At 58.6% G+C, this 19,542-nt stretch overlaps 1 long non-coding RNA gene across 8 annotated transcripts; it reads right to left on the reverse strand.

Moving 5' to 3' along the window:
- Positions 1-477: 477 nt before the first annotated feature.
- LOC147576309 (uncharacterized) lies at positions 478-17,785 on the reverse strand. 8 transcript variants are annotated; one of them, XR_015240647.1, is made up of 6 exons: positions 17,466-17,785; positions 11,895-14,486; positions 10,722-10,897; positions 2,705-2,822; positions 2,098-2,255; positions 478-1,800 (listed from the first exon to the last, which is right to left on the reverse strand). It is a non-coding gene; the product is annotated as an uncharacterized LOC147576309 (long non-coding RNA). The 8 variants fall into 8 exon arrangements; XR_015240648.1 differs by lacking the exon at positions 10,722-10,897 and having other exon boundaries at positions 17,466-17,784; XR_015240649.1 differs by lacking the exons at positions 10,722-10,897; positions 11,895-14,486; positions 17,466-17,785 and adding exons at positions 4,025-4,266; positions 8,367-9,024.
- Positions 17,786-19,542: the final 1,757 nt, after the last annotated feature.

Raw genomic sequence — 19,542 nt, forward strand, 5'->3', positions numbered from 1 at the left:
GCATGTCTCTGTCATTGGTTTCTCTTTCCCCTGGTCACACCTTTGAAAATACAGGCGACCCTTGAACTGTGCGGTTCGCTTACGCACAGATTTTTTTTTTTTTCCTTAAACGCGGCCCAGGGCTGTAAATGTATTTTCTCTTCTTTATGATTTTCTTTTTTTATTTAATGTTTATGTATGTATGAATTTATGTATTTATTTATTTTTAAAGTTTACTTATTTATTTTGAGAGACTCAGAGATAGTGTGAGTAGGGGAGGGTCAGAGGGAGAGAGGGAGAGAGAGAGACAGTGCGAGCCGGGGAGGGGCAGGGAGAGAGGGAGACACAGAATCCGAAGCGGGACCCAGGCTCTGAGCTGCCAGCACAGAGCCCGACGCGGGGCTCGAACTCATGAAACGCGAGATCGTGACCTGAGCCGAAGGCGGACGCTTGACCGACGGAGCCACCCAGGCGCCCCTCTGATTTTCTTAATAACACTTTCTTTCCTCTGGCTTGCTTTATTGGAAGGATACAATATATAATACACATCAAAACAGAATGTGTTCATTGACGATTTATGCTATCGGTAAGGGTTCCAGTCAACAGTAGGCTGTTAGTGGTTAAGTTTTAGGGGAGTCAAAAGCTGTGTGGGGATTCTCGACTACGAGGGGGCGGGACCAGGGCCCGTGACCTCCGTGGCATTCCAGGGCCAGCTGCGGTCCCAGTCTTTAGTCACTCTCGGGGCCCCCCCCTTGGGAGCAGCCTGAGTCATTTCTCTTCCAGGGAGAATTCCTCGGAAAGGCAGCTCAGCGCGGGGCTCGGAAGGGGTTTCTCTGTGTCACATCGGTCCCTTATCACGGCCACTCCTTATCCTCTGCTCTCTGTGCCATGAGTCAGGCCCGCAGATGCCGGGAGAGAGCCTTGCCGCCCCCCTGTTTCTCGTTCCCTGCAGCCTAATCTCCCCCCACCCCCACCCCCGGAGCTTCCGGCCCCTCCCCAGACCGGCTTTGTTCCCGGCTCACACCCGGTGACTCAGGGTCCCCTTGACAAGCAGGCCCAACCTGAACGTGTGCCCTTCTCGATGATGCCAGGCGGTGGTGGGGCTCAGAGCTGCAGGAGACGCCCAGGGCTCGGAGACGGGGCAGGGGGCAGGGCTGGGAGGGGCAGAGCAAGTCCAGGAGACCTTCTCAGCCAGACCGTCTCAAGGGCGTGGCGTGGGGGCCCGCTGAAGTTTGTCGACTCGGATTCTCGTGATGTACACCTGCCCGGAGGGGAGGGGGCTGGCGGGGCGGCCGGCAGACCCGCAGCCCTGCGTGGCCGTGGCCGTGGCCTGGCCCTCGCTGTGGATTGGAGTCACCTGGAGAGATTTTGAAAGCACAGGGGCCCAGGGCTCTCTGCGGACCCACAGAACCAGATGTCGCCAGGGATATCCAAAAAACACCTGAGTGCCGGGGACGTGGGGCCCGGGTGGGGCTGCTGAGCTTGGGGAGGACCGTGGGATGGGGAGAGGCACGGCCGCCTCTGGGCCAAGAACACCTACTAGGTCAACCGGAATTGTTCTTCTCAGAAGCACGAGCTGAAGCCCCGGGGCCGTTTCCACGGATTGTAATGCTTGGAGCATCAGGGACGGGGGTTTCCAGAATGTCCTGGAATAGTCCAGAACGTTCCATGGGCCCGGAGGGTCCCACAGACCACTTTGGGTTTTCATCTCTTCTTTGATAACTGCAGAGACTGTGGAAATGCCGGACTCCGGGTGTGTGGGTGTCCCTCCGTCCGCGCTGCTGGCCTCTGGCTGGGTGGCCATGAGGATGCGTCTTCCTCCTGACAGAGGGCACGGCGAGTGCACACATATGAGGTCTTGCGCGGACGATGCCCGAGGAGCGGTGCCCCGGTGTGGGACACAGAGTGCATACTGACACGGGCAGGCGGCCTGTACAGAGGTCTCCGTGACCCCCTACCTGGGTGGTTTTCCTTTCAGGCCGTGTGGACCCTTTCGTACAGGAACAGAGGAGAGATTCCGCGGTGGCCTGGGTGTCCCTGTCCCCCCGCCCCTCCCAGATTCAGCCGCCCCCCCCCCCCCCCCATGGCCGCCCGCTGAGCGCCTCCCTCCCTGGGCACCTGCGGCCTCAGCAAAGACCGAGTCCCGCACTTAAAGCCCTCCTTCCTGGCGAGGCGGTGGCGCAGGCTGCTCTCACTCAAGCGTGGTCCGGGGCTCCCGCTGTCTCCCACACGGAAGAGCACAGGACGAGAACCAAAACCGTGAGCAATCTCGACGCCTGCAGAAAACTGGCATGAGTCCTTGGTCGCCCGTTATTGTCAACGTCTTTCTACGGTAACGGGGTTTCCCTCCTGGGAAACCCATTCACTTGCCCACCCATTCACCTCTCCGTCCACACCCCACCCGCCCACCCGCCCATCCGCCCACCCGTCCATCCACCCCCCACATACTCACTCATCCTTCCTTCCTTCCACCCATCGGCCGTCTACCCACACATCCAACCTCCCTCCTTCCCTTCTTACCTCCCTTCCTCCCACCCACTAAATAGTTGCTGAGCGCCTGCCATCTCTACGGTCCCTAGGGAGTGTCCGCTGGGAAATGAGTCTTTCCTGATCGAGGCCCCTTGAGGCCGAAGGCCAATATCCCGAGGACCAGCCTCAGAGAAGTAGCAGAGGTCCACGAGTGTCCTCGACCCCACGCCTCCCACGGACGGTGGCTCAGACTTGCCTTCTGACTCGCTCTCCTGTGGTTGCCTTCACGGATGCATTCCTCGGGGCAACAACTCGGCCACGGAAGCTGTGGTCCGTGCGGGTTTCAGAGTTGCGTGGCATCTGCCAGGTGAAACCTGCAGGTGGGTGGGGGTAGCCTGAGCCCGGTGGGGGGGCGGGAGGGGGAAAGGCCAGAAGCCAGAGGGGGAGGCGGCTCCAGAGAAGGTGTGCTGGGCCCCGGGGAGGATGTCTCCGTTTTACCTGAGGGACCCAGCCTTCCGGCCCCGGAGCAGGAAGCCCCCCCAGAGAGCAGACAGGCACCCTGAGAGTGCATTCCACAGCCTGGGGGTGCAGGCTTCTGCCACCCCAGGTGCCTCCGACCGGAGGAGGCCAGACCCAGAGCCCCGGCCCCAGGGGTGACGGAATGAGCTGTGACAGGTTAGCACAGTGAGAACCGAGCCCTGGAGGGTGCCAGACTCCCGTGAACCCCACTGTGCGTGCAGTCTGAAGGCCGGGCTTCTGCCTCAGTTTCCCTCGGTGTTCCAGCCCCTCTTCCCACCTGGGCCGGGAGCCTTTCCTTGAACCCTGCCCAGCTCAGCAGGGGTCTGGGTTCCTCCTGCCAGCTCTTCTGTGCCAAGGACCTCTGGGGCTCAGGCAGGTGACGCTCCTGCCCTGGCCACCCGCCTCGCGCCCCTGAGCAGAAACGGTGTCAGAGGAACTCAAAGAAGGGGCCGTGCCCTCCCGCGAGGTGCCGACAGCCCAACAGGCTTGTCAACCGCGACCGGGTGATTCCAAGGAAATGCTTGTTTGTGAGGAGGTGGAAACGTTCCAAGTGACTCTTACCAAGAACCTTCACACGACAGGACATGATTAGATTCCTTTCTACCAGGAAGGTTCTCACCTGGTCCCCACCTTCAGGGTCCTGATGGGAAACAAGTTTCTCTCCCTCAGTGGCAGGCCCGAAGGTGCGGAGTCGGAAGGGCCTTCGGGGTCCTGAATTCAAGACCTGGACAAGGGCCCCAGTGGACCCAGGGGGCCCCCTCCCTGCCAGCGGCCTGACGCAGAGCGGCCTCCTCGGGGGGCGTCTCCGGGGCTCCCGGCGGGAGTCCTCTGCTGCTGCTCTCCCAGGGCCGGGCCTGGAGAGGCTCCCAGCGCCCGCTTCCGGGCCTGGCCGGGGCCAGTCCCTGTAATAGCCTCCCTCCTGGGACCCGGTCTTTCCACCGCGGGAGGGGGCGGCGTGGGAAAGAGCCGCTGTGATGCGGACCCCCGCCACCCTCCGGTCTGGCCCCCGCGGGAGGTGGGAGGGGCGCCCGGGGAGCAAGCTCTCTGCGGTCCTTACCCTTCGCATGTCGCTGAGAACGAACGCTCCCCAGGGCCTGGGTCTGGGTCAACCTCAGCACCTTCCGAAAATTCCAGAACCCTCCGGGCCGCTGATCCGTCCCTGCCCTCCCACACGTCGGAGGTCTCTGCATGGCCACGTCAGGCCGGCTTCATCGAGGGCAGAGGCTGCATGCGGGGTCAGTGGCCAGGCTGGGCAGTGACTCGGTGGCCAGCGGCGGCCTGGAGTCCGGCCCTCGGTCGCTGGCGGAGGGAGAGCCCTCGTTGGTGCGGGCTTATTCATTCCTCTAGCCCCCAAGTCGCCACGGCGCCCTGCCTGCTGTCGAACTGCACGTAGGGGCCAAGGCAGGCCCAGGCCTCCCCTCCTGGGTGCTCACGTCTGAAGGGCAGACCGCCTTCGATCCAGAAAGCACACAGACTGGGGACACCGGGGCACCTGGGACGTGGGTACCACGCAAATGGGTCCTGGCCAGCGAGGCCAGGGGACGCCGCCTACAGAAGATTGTGCTGGAGCTGAGGTCTGAGGACGGGAGGCAAGCTGCCCGCCAGCGGCCTGGACGTCGGGGTGCGGCCAGTTTGCTTTTTGGGGTGGAGCTTGGATCGGAGGGGCCAGAGTGGAGGTCAGAGGAGGAAGCCGGGGCGGCCGTCCGGGCGAGAGGCCGCGTGGGTGGGGAGGGGACGACGGGGGCAGGTGTGCTCCCCTCCCCGGATCCGACCGTCAGAGCGGCTTCCTGGCTAGGCGACGTCTCTGGCCGGAAGCTCCCCACCCCCCGACGGCCCTGACCTTTGCCCGGCTGGCTCCTCAAGGGTCTTCTCCACGTGGATCCGGGCCTGGGGGAGAGGGTGCCGTGCTCCCACCGCCTCCGGCCGCACTGGCGGTTTCATCTGACGCGCCGGACCTCTTGGCGCTAACGATCGTTTCTTCTGCGGAGGGACCCTGTCTGGGCTGTCCCTTCAAAGGCGCCTGAGGGAGGCCTCGGGTCACAGGCGGGTAGGTCAGGGCCGGGATTCACACCTGCTTCAGACACGGCACCTCTGGCCTCAACCTGCCAGACCTGTAGGTCTTTCCTTGTGGAGCCGAGCGGAGGAGAAATGTGTGGGTGGCCCCGGGCAGGGGGAGGCCGGGCTCAACGTCCGAACAGACCGTCATCTTCTCCCTTCCAGCTTCCTGTGGACAGGAAGGCTGCCCCGGGGCAGTGATTTTGCCCCCCGGGGGGCCACTTGGAGTCGTCTGGAGACAGTTTTGGCTGTCACAGCCGGGAGGAGGGGTGCTGTTGGCATCCGGTGGGTGCCAGGCCTCTAGACAGGCCTCGACCGCAAAGAATGTTCTGACCCCAAATGTCCATAGTGCCTAGGTGAGGACACCTTCCCTGGGGGAAGCCCAGCCCAGCCCCAGCGGTGGGCTGATCTTGGGATTCCTGTGGTGGTCCTGGGGAAGCCAGAGGAGAGTAAGGACTGGAACACGAGCGGGAACGGCTCATGTCACCAGGCACAGAGACGCACACAGGCGAGGTTACGGCTGGATGGGGTTCTTGCTGTCGTTGGGGGTGATGGATGACAGCCTCCCAAACAAGGAACTTAGATCTGCCTCGTGGGTGCAGCTTTGGGGTGGGTCAGGATGAACCAGGCCGAGGGCATAGCATGTGCAAAGGCCCTGGGGAGGGATTCCCCCCAATGGGTTAACACCCAATTATCTGAGCTGAGAAGCTGGAAGACAGAAAGACCCCCGGGGGGCCCCCGGATCAGGCTCAGCTTGGGAGCGGGTGACTCTTTGGGGCACCCTTGTCCTTCCCTGGGACCCCTGAGTCCCCAGACCACGTTCATCGGCCTTTTTACTTCACTGTCCCCGAGGGAACAATGTCGACGGCGGTCAGGCCATCAACGTGGGCCGTTAGTATGAGAGAAACGGCAAATCCTAGGACTGCTGCCCTGGTGACAGGGACGGGACAGCCCCCTTTCCTGCGCCGTGGCTGGAAATGCAGCCCGGGATGGCTGTGCTGACGGGTCTTGGAGCCCGCCCAGCGCCCTGGTCGCAGCCACCCCACAGTCCCTCCCAGGGCTGGGTGACCGGTTCTCCAAGCATGCGGGACAGGGAGGGGGCAGCCCCGGGGACAGCTTGAAGCTGCTCCCCCAGGATCCTGCCGCCAGGCAGACCACGGTCAGGGCAGCGTCCTCCCGTGAGCACCCAGGGCTGCCGCCACCCTGGGCGCCCCGCTGGGAGGAGGGGGCGCTCGACCTTTGCGAATACGTCCACTTTGCCGCAAAAGCTCTCTGCTGGCCTTCAAACTTGGCGGATAAACTTCCCGGCAGAGATAATATCCTAGCAACCTCTCGGGGAACCCGGACACCCGTGGCTGGAGTCGCAAAGTTGTTTACATTGAGTTTTATGGCGTTTGAGAGAACTGGGCTATTTCGAAGCTGGGAGGTCGGTGGTTTGGAATTTCCAGAAGTCGCCCCTGGGGCAGACGGGCCTACCAACAGAGGGACTGGCTTTTCAGGAACGTGAACTCTAAATTTCCAACGCACCCCTGGGCGTTTGGAGGCCACGGGGCCGGGCCAGCCGGCATCTTCTCTGAGGAGCCACACGTCCAGAGAGAGGCCAGGGCGCCTGCCCCCAGCCGCTCCCTCGCTGGGAAATGGGGCGGGGGGGGGAGCAGGGAGGAGGCGCCTGCGGTTAGATCAGAAACAGGATCGAGAGACGCCGAAAGCTGTGAGCTAGGGCGCAGAAGGAAGTCAGTATCGAAGGAAAAATGAGTGAAGCAGACTTTTGATAATGCTGAAAATTGTGACAGGGCTGTGGTTGTTCGCTTAGCGTTTTTACCGTTTCAAAGAGATACAGGGATGAGGCGAAGGAAAGAGAGAGAAAGGCGGGGGCGCCTGCGTGGCTCGGTCGGTTGAGCGTCCGACTTCGGCCCGGGTCACGATCTCGCGGTCCGTGGGTTCGAGCCCCGCGTCGGGCTCTGTGCCGACAGCTCGGAGCCTGGAGCCCGCTTCGGATTCTGGGTCTCCCTCCCTCCCTCCCTCCCTCTCTCTCTCTCTCTCTGCCCCTCCCCTGCTTGTATTCTGGTTCTCTCTTAACTTAAACATTAACCAAAAGAAGAAGAAAGAAAGAGAGAGGGAAGGAAGGAAGGGGGGAAGGAGGGGAGGCAAAAAGCACAGTCACTAGGTCCGGTGGAGAAGCATCCGGTGGATGCTTCGGAGACCGATTCATGGTCTGCACGGCCGTGACGAGCGTCTCCGTGGTGAGTCTCCCCTCGCACCGCGTGTGACGCACCCTTGGAATCGTGGGTAGGTGAAGCCGTGTGGCTTCCTTCTGCAACTCTCCACTTTCACCGGAGCTCAACTATCTTCGCGTGTGCGGGAGTGACTTCGGTTCCTTCCCCGTGAAGCCGCCGTGCCCATCTCGTGTCCCTCTTCCCTGCTGGGCGGTGGGCCTTCTCGTGGTCCCCGTTAGCGCTGCTGGCTGGACGCGGTCGCCACGCGGCCAGACTGGACCCCATTTTGTGAAGGGTGGTTTGCACGTCACTACCAGGCTGAGCTTCCAATCACCAGTGTGAGGTCTTTTCTGCCTGGCGTGGCAGACTGGCACCATTTGAGATGGTCCCCGAGGAGCAGTGGCGAGCCCGGGATGTCCCCAGACCCTGGACGGACGTGTATTATGAGCCAGAAACAAGCCATCGCAGTTTCAAACCTCAACGGTTCGGGGGTCGTTTCGTTACTGTAGCATAACCTCGCCTAGATTGAGTGGCACACCTTTTATTGCTTCGTAAATGCTATTTACTTCTTAAGGACACGAGCTCTTACTCTGTCATATGAATGACAAATATTAAAAAAAATGTTTTAATGTTGATTTATTTTGGGGACAGGGAGAGACAGAATGTGAGCAGGGGAGGGGCAGAGAGAGAGAGGGGGAGACGCAGAAGCCGAAGCAGGCTCCGGGCTCCGAGCTGTCGGCACAGAGCCCGACGCGGGGCTCGAACTCACGGACCGTGAGATCGTGACCTGAGCTGAAGTCGGATGCTCGCCAGACTGAGCCCCCCAGGTCCCCCAACAAATATTTTAGTTATTTTCCTTTGACATTGTGGCCTTTGACATGAAAAGATGGCTTTATTAAGAAAGAATTCAAATTCCATTTTGTAGTGTATATTCATGGAGTTGTACAAAGTAACCACAGTCTAATTTTAGAATATCTTTGTCACCCCAAAGGGAAAGTCGACCCCAGTTAGTAGTCATTTCCTATTCCTACCCTACCCCCCAACCCCAACCTCAGACACCCACTAATCCACTTACTAGCTGTATAGATTGAGGACTTTCTGGAAATTCTGAGTCAAATGGAATCGTACCGTTTGTGGTCGTTTGTGTCTGGCTCCTCTCCCTCAGCGGTTATTCGGAGTTTCGTCTGTCCCGGAACACGCGTGAACACTGCGTTCCCTTCACTGGCTGGACCATAGCCCGTCTTACCAGTTGGGGCACATGTGGGCTGTGCCTGGTCTGGGGCTGTCCGGGATAATGCTGTTCCGATCACACATGCACGAGATTTTGCACAGACGTGTTTTCATAAGTACGGGGTCCATGTGGTCCGGTTAGCATCTGGGGGAAACTGCCAGACGGTGTTTCCAAAGCAGCTGCACCGTTTTGCGTCCCTGCCGGCAGCAGACAAGGGTGACGATTCTCCACATCCTCGCCGACGCTTGGGATCGTTTGCGTCTACACTTGGAGCCACTCTCCTCGTGTGCCCTTGCCTCTTGCTGTGGTTTCGACTAGCGTCTCTCTAATGACTCAGGGCCTCAGGCGTCTTTTGTCTGCTTCCTGACCCTTCGCGCGTCTTCTTGGGAGACACGTCTCCCCAAACACGTTGCCCATTTCTAAATTGGAGTCCGTTCTGCCTTGTTGTTGAGTTGTAAGAGCTCTTCGTATACTCTAGAAACAAGTTCCTTATCAGATACACGCGTCAGAAATCTCTTCCTCCCGTTGTCAGCTGGGTTTCCACTTTCTTTTTCTTTGTTTCTTTTTTTTTTTTTTAATGTTCGTTCATTTTTAAGAGAGACAGAGACAGAATGCGCGTGGGACACCCGAAGGCTGTCTTTGCCTCTGGCTCTTGACCCAGACGAGCCCCGATCCCTTCCTGGCTGCAGCGTGAGGAACAGACTGGAAGGGCGAGAACGGAGGTGAAGGTGTGTGCCTGGGGGCTGCCGTGGTCTGGGAGCAGGAGAGAGTAGCTGCACCCCAGAAACTGGGGGTGTGCTGGGGGGGGGGTTGCCACGCGGGAGGGTCCGGGACCTGGGGATCAGACTGCACAGCTTACGTGTTACCGTTTTTTGCTTTTAGCGTTCCTTCCCAGGGGCCCGGGAATCCCACGAAGCTACAAAACTGAGACGGGGTTGAAAGGTTCATTCAGTCTCTCAGCTCCACCCTTCACCCCTGGGTTAATCTGTGTTCTGCAGGAGACTCCTGCCCCAAACTGCTCGAACGGAGAGTTCAAGGTCTGCATGTTCTTTTCACACCCCCGCATTGTGCCGATAAAGAAACTGGGGGGCCGACCGAGGTCCCGCAGCGAGTCCAGGGCTGAGTGGAGAAGCCAGGTGTCCCGCCCCCAGCCACGGTGTGCAGGCTCACGCATGTGCCCCTGAGAGCAGACACAGCACGGCCAGCAGGTGGACACCCTCCCCGGCCTTAGAGTTTACTGCTTTATTATTACGTTCGAAAAGACTTTTATTTATTTTTGAGAGAGAAAGAGACAGAGTGCCGGCAGGGGAGGGGCAGAGAGCGAGGGAGACGCAGAATCCAAAGCAGCTCCAGGCTCCGAGCTGTCGGCACAGAGCCTGACGCGGGGCTCGAACTCACGGACTGAGAGATCGTGACCTGAGCCGAAGTCGGACGCTTAACCGACGGAGCCACCCAGGTGCCCCAGTTTTTTAAAATTATTATTTATTTTTGAGACAGGAAGAGAGAGCGAGCGAGCAAGCTCCGGGGTCCGGTTTACTGGTTTAAATGAACCCACAGACGCTGAGTTTCTGCATCCAAGATGCCAGGTGCACGACTCCACCCCCTCTGAGCCGGGGGCGGGGGTGTGCGTCCGACCCCAGAGCCTCTCGGCCACTGCCCCTAGAGGGGGCGCCTCTGCCCCAGGGACCCCCCACGTGATTCGGCACCAGCCCCGTCTCCCCACCTCCCTCCCTCTACTTCGCTGTCCCTAAATTGACTTCCTGTCGCCGGGATCAGGCCTGGTTGCTGGGCATCTGGGTGAAGGCGCCCACAGCGTAGGGTCAGCCAGACATTTGCAGAAACCGGTACAAATCGGGGAGGCCGGGGCCCCCCAAGAGCTGAGGTGCCCTGGGATCTTAACTAGTACACCGTAGTCGTGCCCTGGGCCCTGGCCATGTCCCAGGTCCTGTCACGGCAGATCAGGGCAGTGGCCCCTCGGGAGCCAGCAGGGAGTGGGCTGGCCTCCTGGGTCCCCCCCCCCCCCGGGAAAGGTCTTTGTTGCCCCAATTCTTAACCTCGGACAGCCTTGTCAGATGTCCCCTCCCTGACCCGTCATCAAATGCAGACTTTCTGTGAAGCGAATACAGGTTAGAGTTCAGATCCTCTCTCTACCCAGGTGCTTCCCAGGGTCCCGGGAGGGACTTCAAGCATTGCATTCACAAGATTACAGGGTTTTTAAAAAATTTTTTTAAATAAAGTTTGCAAAGGGGCACCTGGGTGGCTCCGTCGGTTCAGCATCCGACTTCAGCTCAGGTCACGATCTCACGGTTCGTGGGTTCGAGCCCCGCGTCGGGCTCTGTGCTGACAGCTCAGAGCCTGGAGCCTGGAGCCTGCTTCGGATTCTGTGTCCCTCTCGCTCTGCCCCTCCCCCACTATGCTCTGTCTCTCTCTGTCAAAAATAAATAAACATTAAGAAAATATTTTAAATACAGTTTACAAAAAATAAGCAATTTTTATGTGGTGGACACACTCCAGGGTGAAGGGGAGAGATGGGGGGGGGGCGGTTCTCAATGAGTCACATGCTTGTGAAATTCTCTTCCTTTGAGCCTGGGCAGACGGGACCTACCTATGACCAACAGAATATGGCAAATGGGATGGAATGTCATGTCTGTGACGATGGATTGTTATAGAGCAAAGGTGAAGGGCATTTGCCGATGTACTCAAAGTCCCTAATCAGTTGACTTTGGGTTCCTCATGAGAGTGAGGCTGGGTGGGCCTGGCCTAATCAGGCAAGCGTTTAGAAGAAGGCCGAGGCCTGCCCTGAAGTCCAAGGCTTGACCAGGAGCTCTAGACCTGCCAGAACATGACCTTTGCTGACACTTCCAGTGAGTGTGGGGGCTGCTCCTCCCTGAGGCCACCTTCATTTCAGCCACCTAAGCCCCCAGGCAGAGGGCCCAGCTGCCCCCGATTCCTGGCCCAGGGAACCGAGAGACAACAGGCTGAACGCGCAGCGACAGGAAACAGACGTGGCCCCGCAGTCCCCCCACCGCCACCCAAGGCGCCCGTGGCTTTCCGGCCATGGCGGAGTCTTACTCCACCCGTGATGACCCCCCCTCCCCCCGCCAGTCGGGTCTGGTCTGTGTACAAGTCCCGTTCACCGCCGCTCAGGCCCCCTCCCCGCACTCAGACCCCCCTCAGCCCCGCAGGGCGGGAGGGGCTGGGGCCAACATTTTGGGAGAGTGGGTGCAGCCTCCATGGTCACGTGGCCCCTCCTGGGTTCCCCTCCCCTTCCCTTACAAGGACATAGTCACTGGTTTAGCGAACCCCTCCCCCCCGACAATCCAGGGGGATCTCATCTCTATGTCCCTGGTTTAATCACACCCGCGTAGACCCTTCTCCCCATCAGGCCTCACTCATAGGATCCGGGGATTCGGATGAGGACATACCTCTTGCGGGTCCCTGTTCAACCCCTACAACTCTGTTCAGAATCCTTTCTCCAGGTGAACAAGGAGGCAGATGTGCAGCAAGCTGTGATGTCACAGGCAGAGGAGGACAAGGGCAGGGACGTGCCCAGGAGGACGGGGTGTTGGGGCGGCATCTCTGTCTCCCGAGGAGGAGGCCACCCTGTGAAGGTGGGGTCAGGGAGCCTCGTGGGCAGAGGCGGCCCCACGGATGCAGGCCGGTGTGGGAGCGGAGGGCCGGCGTGCCTGGAGGGCGGTGGACGGCAGGGAAGCGGATGGGGCCGGGCTGGCCGGGAAGGCCCGTGGAGACGGTCCCCCAGAGGAAGTGACAGTTGGCCAGGCGCTGGGCGATAAGGAAGGACTTCTGGGGACAGGGTCCTCCGCGGAGAAGATCTGCCCACCTCCTCGGGACCCCGGACACCCTGGATGCCTGGGTGCCGACTGCCCGGCCCTGTTTCTGGACCGGATGAGGCAGGGACCCCGGGAGGTCAGGCAGGGCCTCCTTTATCTGCCTGGAACCCCACTCCTGTCACAGTTCTGATGGTGGCGTAGAATACCGTACGAAGCCGTGCAGATTTACCAGGCGTTCGATGAGGCCTTGAGGCCATCAGAGATCACGCTGAGAGGTATCAGCCACCTGCCCCTGTCCCGTGGCTCAGAACACGGCCTCGCGGGAGCCTCTGCTGGACCACGAGGCCGCATCCACGGGAGCCCGGAGCCCCACCAACGTTCCCTTGTGCTGCGGCCCCTGGCCGCCAGGCCGTCCTGCCAGGCGTGGCCCGAGCCCCGCTCCCAGGCCCTTGCACCACAGAGGGAGACAGCGACGAGGGGGAAGGAAACCGTGGTGACTTCACGGCTGATCCTTTCAGACAACGAACGCCGAGCACCTGCTCTTCTGTGTCGGGGACCAGGCATCGTGGCCACCTCCGAGCGTCACACGGCCCAACGTCCCCGGCCTTCTGGGGCCCACGCATCTGGGGACAGGGGACAATAAACAAGTAAGTGGACGATGCTTCAGGAGGGAGGGCAGCGGGCTGGACCACAAGGCGGGGTGTTGGGAGGCCTCTCGGAGGCGACCCTGAGCGTCCATCCGACAAATGCCGCCATCGATAAGCCGGCTCCAGCTGGTGTCTGAGAGGCTGGGAAGGACTGGGCGGCCGGGGGCAGGGGGGTGGGGGGGGGCACGGCCCGGGAGTCGGGGGGCCGGGACAGACAGTGAGCGGGGAGCTGGCTGCCTGGGAGTGGAGTCGTCCCCACGAGACCCCAGGCTGGCCCGCGGCAAGGGGACGCTGGCTCCCAGGGGGCGCACGGGGCTGGGGGTGCTCACGGCTGCTCCTTCTGGTTCCCAGAATGTGACATGGCCACGGAGCCCACGTGGTCCACGTGGTCCATGCGGTCACGGTCTAAGTCTGAGGTGGCAGTTCAAGTCCCCGCTCCCCGAGAACTACCAGCTGGCAACCCGGGCTGTCCGAGTCTCGATTTCTCCTCCGACAGGGGCCACTGAGGGCTGGCCTCCCCGGACCCTGGCTGTGACCTCGGCCCATTTACCTGCCCCGCCGCCCCCCCCACCAACCCGGAGCTTTGTTTCCCCGACGAGAGCCTGGCCGACTGTGGCCGTGACCATTAGTCCACGGCAGCAAGACGACCACCACCGTTCGTGACCCCAGTGTCAGTGGCTCCGCACAGCAAAGGCCTGTTTCTTCCGTGAGTCGCGGACGTCGTGATTCGACACGGGTCCGCGGCGGCGGTGGGCGTGTCCACCCCACAAGGTCATTCCGGGATCCAGGCTCCTTCCGGCTTGTGGCCCTCTTGGGGCTTCAGAATCTTCCTCCAGAATCCTCTGCAGAGGAGCCGACGGGCCAGGCCTGGGCCATTTCCGCCCGCGAGCCACGGCCACACCAAGTGGGAAGTGCGCTGGGGCTGGTGGGTCCGGGCGGAGAGAGGCCAGAGCCGGTTGGACGACCGGCCGGCCTGAGCTGTTACTGCGTTACCCGCTCCAGCTGCTGGGGGCGCTGGGAAAGGGGCGCGGAGGGCCTGGCCTGGGCGAGCGGTGAGCATCTGTCACCACCGTCACACCACAGCCGACTCTGAAATCCCCCAGGGCGGCTGCCAGGCTAAGCGCAGACCTCCCAGGGCTCCCCACGTAGTTGGCTCTGTGCGAGTAAGAGATGTTTCTTCCTGGGCGTATGTGTATGTCATCAGCCACCTCTTCTAAGTTGCTTAATCTTACTATTCCTTTGCGGGAAGGATCCAAACATTCTTTTCATAATTAAAAAAAAAAAAATCAGCTGACAAGTTCTTGAATAGCCTTTTTTTTTTAAACTCCTGGATCTCTAGGAGGGTCATTCCCTGTTGGGGAAGGACAGGGTCCTGCTGTGTGTTAAAAAGCAATCCTCGGGGCGCCTGGGTGGCTCAGTGGGTTAAGTGGCCGACTTCGGCTCAGGTCTTTGATCTCGAGGTCCGTGAGTTCAAGCCCCACGTCGGGCTCTGTGCTGACAGCTCGGAGCCCGGAGCCTGCTTCGGATTCTGTGTCTCCCTCTCTCTGTGCCCCTTCCCCCGTTCACGCTCTGTCTCTCTCTGCATTTCAAAAAAAATGAATAAATGTTAAAAAAAAAAAAAAAAAAAGCAATCCTCAAATAGCGTCTCCTTGAGGCCTGGACCCTGGACCCTGCCTGCACAGGGTCTGGTCCCCCTGTCACCAGCCCAGGCGGCAGAGGACGGGCTGTTTGCACCACCAGGGCCCAAGCAAACGCTCTGTCCTCTCCAGTGGCCTTGCCAACCCTCTGCTGCAAGGTCAGACGGCAGAAAGTTCTTGAACCTGGCTGTGTATCCAACTCACTGGACGCACTTGCAAAAATGCAGGTCTCCAGGGCCCTTCTTGGTTGCAGTGATGCTGAAGGCCTGAAATCTTAGCATGTGCTCTCAGGGGGCACTGCCATCTGTCCTCGGCCTGGAGTTTGGGGAGCCTGGCTGCAGGGCACAGTGGAAGGAGCCCTGAGCCAGACACACCCCCGTCTCTGGGAAGCTGGCCACCTGGCAGAGAGGGTAAGACGTGGACCCTGACCAGAAACCTCAGCCAGGGGCGCCGGGTGGCTCAGTCGGTTGAGCATCCCACTCTTGGTTTCAGTTCGGGTCATGATGCCAGGGCCATGGGATCGAGCCCCGCATCGGGCTCTGTGCTGAGCTGGAGCCTGCTTGGGATTCTCTCTCTCTCTCTCTCTGTGCCCCTCATGCTCTTCCTCTTTGAGAAAAAGAAAAAGAAAAAGAAAAAAAAGACAAACACAAAGAAAAAGAAAAGAGAAAGAGAAAAAAAAGAAAAAGAAAGAAATGTTACCCAAAGACAAAGAAAGAAAAAGAAAAAAAAGAAAAAGACAAAGAAAAAGAAAGAAAAAGAAAAAGAAGAAAAAGAAAAAGACAAAGACAAAGAAAAAGAAAAAAGAGAAAGAAAAAGAAAAAAAAAGAAAAAGAAAAAGAAAGAAATGTTACCCAAAGACAAAGAAAAAGAAAAAGAAAGAAAAAGAAAAAAAAGAAAAAGAAAAAGAAAAAGAAAAAAGAAAAAAAAAGAAAAAGAAAAAGAAAAAGAAAAAAAGAAAAAGAAAGACAAAGAAAAAGAAAAAAGAGAAAGAAAAAGAAAAAAAAGAAAAAGACAAAGAAAAAGAAAGAAAAAGAAAAAGAAAAAGACAAAGACAAAGAAAAAGAAAAAAGAGAAAGAAAAAGAAAAAAAAGAAAAAGAAAAAGAAAGACATGTTACCCAAAGACAAAGAAAAAGAAAAAGAAAAAAAAAAGAAAAAGAAAAAGAAAGACATGTTACCCAAAGACAAAGAAAAAGAAAAAGAAAGAAAAAGAAAAAAAAGAAAAAAAAGAAAAAAGAAAAAAAAAGAAAAAGACAAAGAAAAAGAAAGAAAAAGAAAAAGAAGAAAAAGAAAAAGACAAAGACAAAGAAAAAGAAAAGAGAAAGAAAAAGAAAAAAAAAGAAAAAGAAAAAGAAAAAAAAGAAAAGAAAAAGAAAAAGAAAAAGAAAAAGAAAAAGAAAAAGAAAAAGAGAAAGAAAGAAACGTCACCCAGGAAAAAGGCTGCTTCCTAACCACTCCGTTTGTATAACTTGCTGTGCACCGGACCCGGCCACGTGCCTTCTGTCATTGTTTCTTTGTGGATTCCATTTTACAGATGGGGAGACTGAGGGCTCCTGAGCTCCCAGTTACCCACAAGTTACCCACTTCTGCAATGGGGTCCAGAAGTTCCTCCACTATTAAGCCCACAACGCGGATGGTCGGGCCCTACCGTGGGGAGCAGCCTTCTGTGCACCTGTCACCTGCTGTCCCCACTGGCCGCCTGCCCAGGTGTCCCCATGTAGGTGCCTCCCAGAGGGACCACGTGCACTTAAAAAAAAAAAAATTCCGGGCGCCTGGGTGGCGCAGTCGGTTAAGCGTCCGACTTCAGCCAGGTCACGATCTCGCAGTCCGTGAGTTCGAGCCCCGCGTCGGGCTCTGGGCTGATGGCTCAGAGCCTGGAGCCTGTTTCCGATTCTGTGTCTCCCTCTCTCTCTGCCCCTCCCCCGTTCATGCTCTGTCTCTCTCTGTCCCAAAAATAAATAAACGTTGAAAAAAAAAATTAAAAAAAAAAATTGACATGATATTCACGTCACGTAAAATGAAGCGTCTCAAGGCGAACAGTTCAGAGCCGGCTGGTATGGTCCCGGTGCTGGGCAACTAGCGGTCTATCAAATTCTGAAACGTTCTCATCACCCCGAAAGGAAACGCGGTGCCCATTAAGCAATTATTCCCCTAGTCCCCCAACCCTAAACTCTGGCAGCCATCGATCTGCATTTTGTCTGTATGGATTGCCCTCCCCTGGGCGTTTTTGTAAACAGGGTCACGCGCTGGGTGGCCCTTTTGGATCCGGCTACTTCCGCAAGCAGGATGGTTTCGGGGTTCACCATCTTGTCTCGTCTCGGGGCTCCTTCCTCCTGCTGGCTTCCCACACACACTCCTGCCACCTCCTCGCTGCGGAGCAGGGAGCTGCCCTGGGGAGCACGGGAGGGGAGGAGGCAGCCCCCTGGAGGAAGGGAGGGCCCCCACTCTGGGCCGGGGGAAGGGGGCTCCCTTAAGTCCCAGGCTCCCCTAAGTCCCGCTTTCTGGCCACCCCCAGGTGAGCCTCTGAAGCAGGAAACCACAAATGTGTCTGTGACCTTCCGAAGCAGGAGACGGATCCCCGCAGGCCACAGGCTGGGGCCTCACCTCCTTCCTCTCCTCCAGCCCCAGGAGACGCATATGGCAGCAATTGGCTTTTGCAAATAACCTCGTTTGGACTGTTTGAAAGTGCTGTTGGGGCGGATGGTTCCAGGTCCCACTTATCTGTCAACCAGTTTCCTCCTGAAACAGCCCCGGGCTGGGCAGAGATGCTCATCCGACATGGAGTGACCACCTCCCCCGCCAGACGGGCGCTCAGACGTCAACCGACACCGGCCGGTGTTCCTGGGGGGCAGGACGGCCCCCACCACCCTCCTGCCCCGGCTCCCTTCCTCCGAGGGCCCAGCCTGTCCCGGGAGGTCCTTACCTCTGCAGCCGAGCTGAGCAGGAAGTCATGGCTGCCTCCCTCTGTATTTCCAGAACCCTGGGGGTCTGGAGTGGGATGCCTGGAATCCTGGGGCCTGGGGACGTGCTGGGATTGGGGCATGTTTGGCACCTTCCCGCGGCCGCCCTGCCCGCCCGGAGCATTGGACGGGCCACGGTTCCGGCCAGCGTGAGGCACGACCCCACGCCGGTGGCAGGAGGAAGCCATTTATCACCACGGAAGGATCTGGCTGCTGGCATGTTTATCTAGAGGAAGGAAACGAACTCTCCACCTCCTCCAAGCGGCGTCTGGCCTGCCCGCCGTCCGCGACGTCCGTGGTGGAATTTTAAATAACGAGCCCCATTCGTCAGTACCTGTTTTGTGTCTCCCGCGGGGCTCTCGCTCATCACTCCCTGGGTGTCACGCTTTATGGCTGCTTCCTCCTTTAAATAAACTCTGCCATAAATTCAGTGCTGTCGGAGCCGAGCTTAGTTAGACATCTGTCCCAGGAACACGGGCCGGCAGGGCAAGTCTCCCTCTCCGGGCCGGTGTCCAGAGCAGACTGGCCAGGACACCTGCGGTGAGCAGGGTGCCCGCTGTGGGGCAGGAGGCTGCGGTCCTGCAGGCTTGGGGACCACGCGGTTTGTTTTTCCAGATTTCCAAGCCAGGAAATAAGTTGTAAAAAAAAAAAATCTCACCTGGCAACCGGCATGGAAATTGCTGGAGTGCAGTGGTGCAAACCCAGCGGCCTGTGCCGGTCTGGATACTTCTGGCCAACGGGGCCGTTCGGCTAAAAGTGCCTCCCGAATTAACAACCTTAGCATTTGCACCTCCAGCGTCCCCCAGGTGAGGTGACCGGAGGTGAGAGCATAGGCCCCACAGCTTCCCCTCCACCCACACATCCATCATCCATCCATTCATGGAGGCCCCATCCATGGCAGCACCGGCCACTTCACAAGCCCAAGGAAATGACACCCCAAGGAAGCCCTTGGCTGTGGAGAGAGGGGGCCTTCGTCTTGGGGTGCATGGGATGTTTTGGGTGGTTGGGGGGGGCAGCCACCAGGCTGTGCTCAGGGGGGAAGAGGTGCTCTGTCCTGCTGCAGTTCTCAGGGGAGGGTGGGGTTCAAAGGAGGTCTCTACCCCACTTATCTCGTTAGTGTCCCGGGGCTGCATAAACCAAGTGGGCTTGAACAACAGAAACTTCTCTCACTGTTCTGGACCCCAGCATTATAAAGGCACGGGCAGGGCCACACTCCCTGCAGGAGCCGGGGAGAGGTCTGTCCAGGGCCTCTCTCCAGGCTCTGCTTATGGTGCTGTCACTGCAGACTCTACTGGACGTTCTCCTGTGCGTGTCTGTCTGTCCCCCCTTGTTACGAGGACACAGGTCACATTGGATTAGGCCCACCTTACTCCAGGAGGACCTCTTCTCAACCAATCACATCTCTGACCTCCCTGTTCCCAAATATGTCCCCATTCTGGGGTCCAGAGTGCTAGGACTTTGGCAACGAATCCAACGTTTGGGGGACACAATTCAACTCTAACACCTGCTGGGGCTGAAATCGCTCTAAGCCTGAAAAGGACAGACCCTTTGGGGTTCCCTGACTCTGCTTACCCAGAGGGGTGGGTGAGGATCTCGTTCCTAGTGGCTGGGAACCATGGTATTTGTGGGTTTTTCCTGTCTTCCAGAACACAGGTCAGCAGGGCTCAGGGGATCCAGAGCCCTATGGGGGTTCAAGCCGGGCTTAGGACTCCCTACTCTGCCCTCTGCCACCCCCAGGCCATCCCTAGGAGCCTCAGGTCCCCCTGGTCTTTGGGCACCCCGAGTTCCCCGAACCAACCCCAGGATGCTGTTCCTGGAGCGGTTTCCCGGGCCACACTGTGCCGGTCTTCGGGTCCCCACCCCCAGCAACCCCTGCCTGGGGGCCACAGCGCTCTGGGAGCCCCGAGGGGCCAGGAGTAAGTCCTGAGCCGCTGGCTGGCCGAAGAGCCACCTCGACCAGCAAGAGCAGCGGGGTGGGGGGTAGGGTGGGGGGCACACGTGAATCACTTTATCCTTCCCGACGGGCTGAGAGCCCAAACG

The sequence above is a fragment of the Puma concolor genome, chromosome D1 (genome assembly GCF_028749965.1).
Source record: "Puma concolor isolate L17-30 chromosome D1, mPumCon1.1.hap2, whole genome shotgun sequence".
In the NCBI taxonomy this organism is placed as follows: Eukaryota; Metazoa; Chordata; class Mammalia; order Carnivora; family Felidae; genus Puma; species Puma concolor.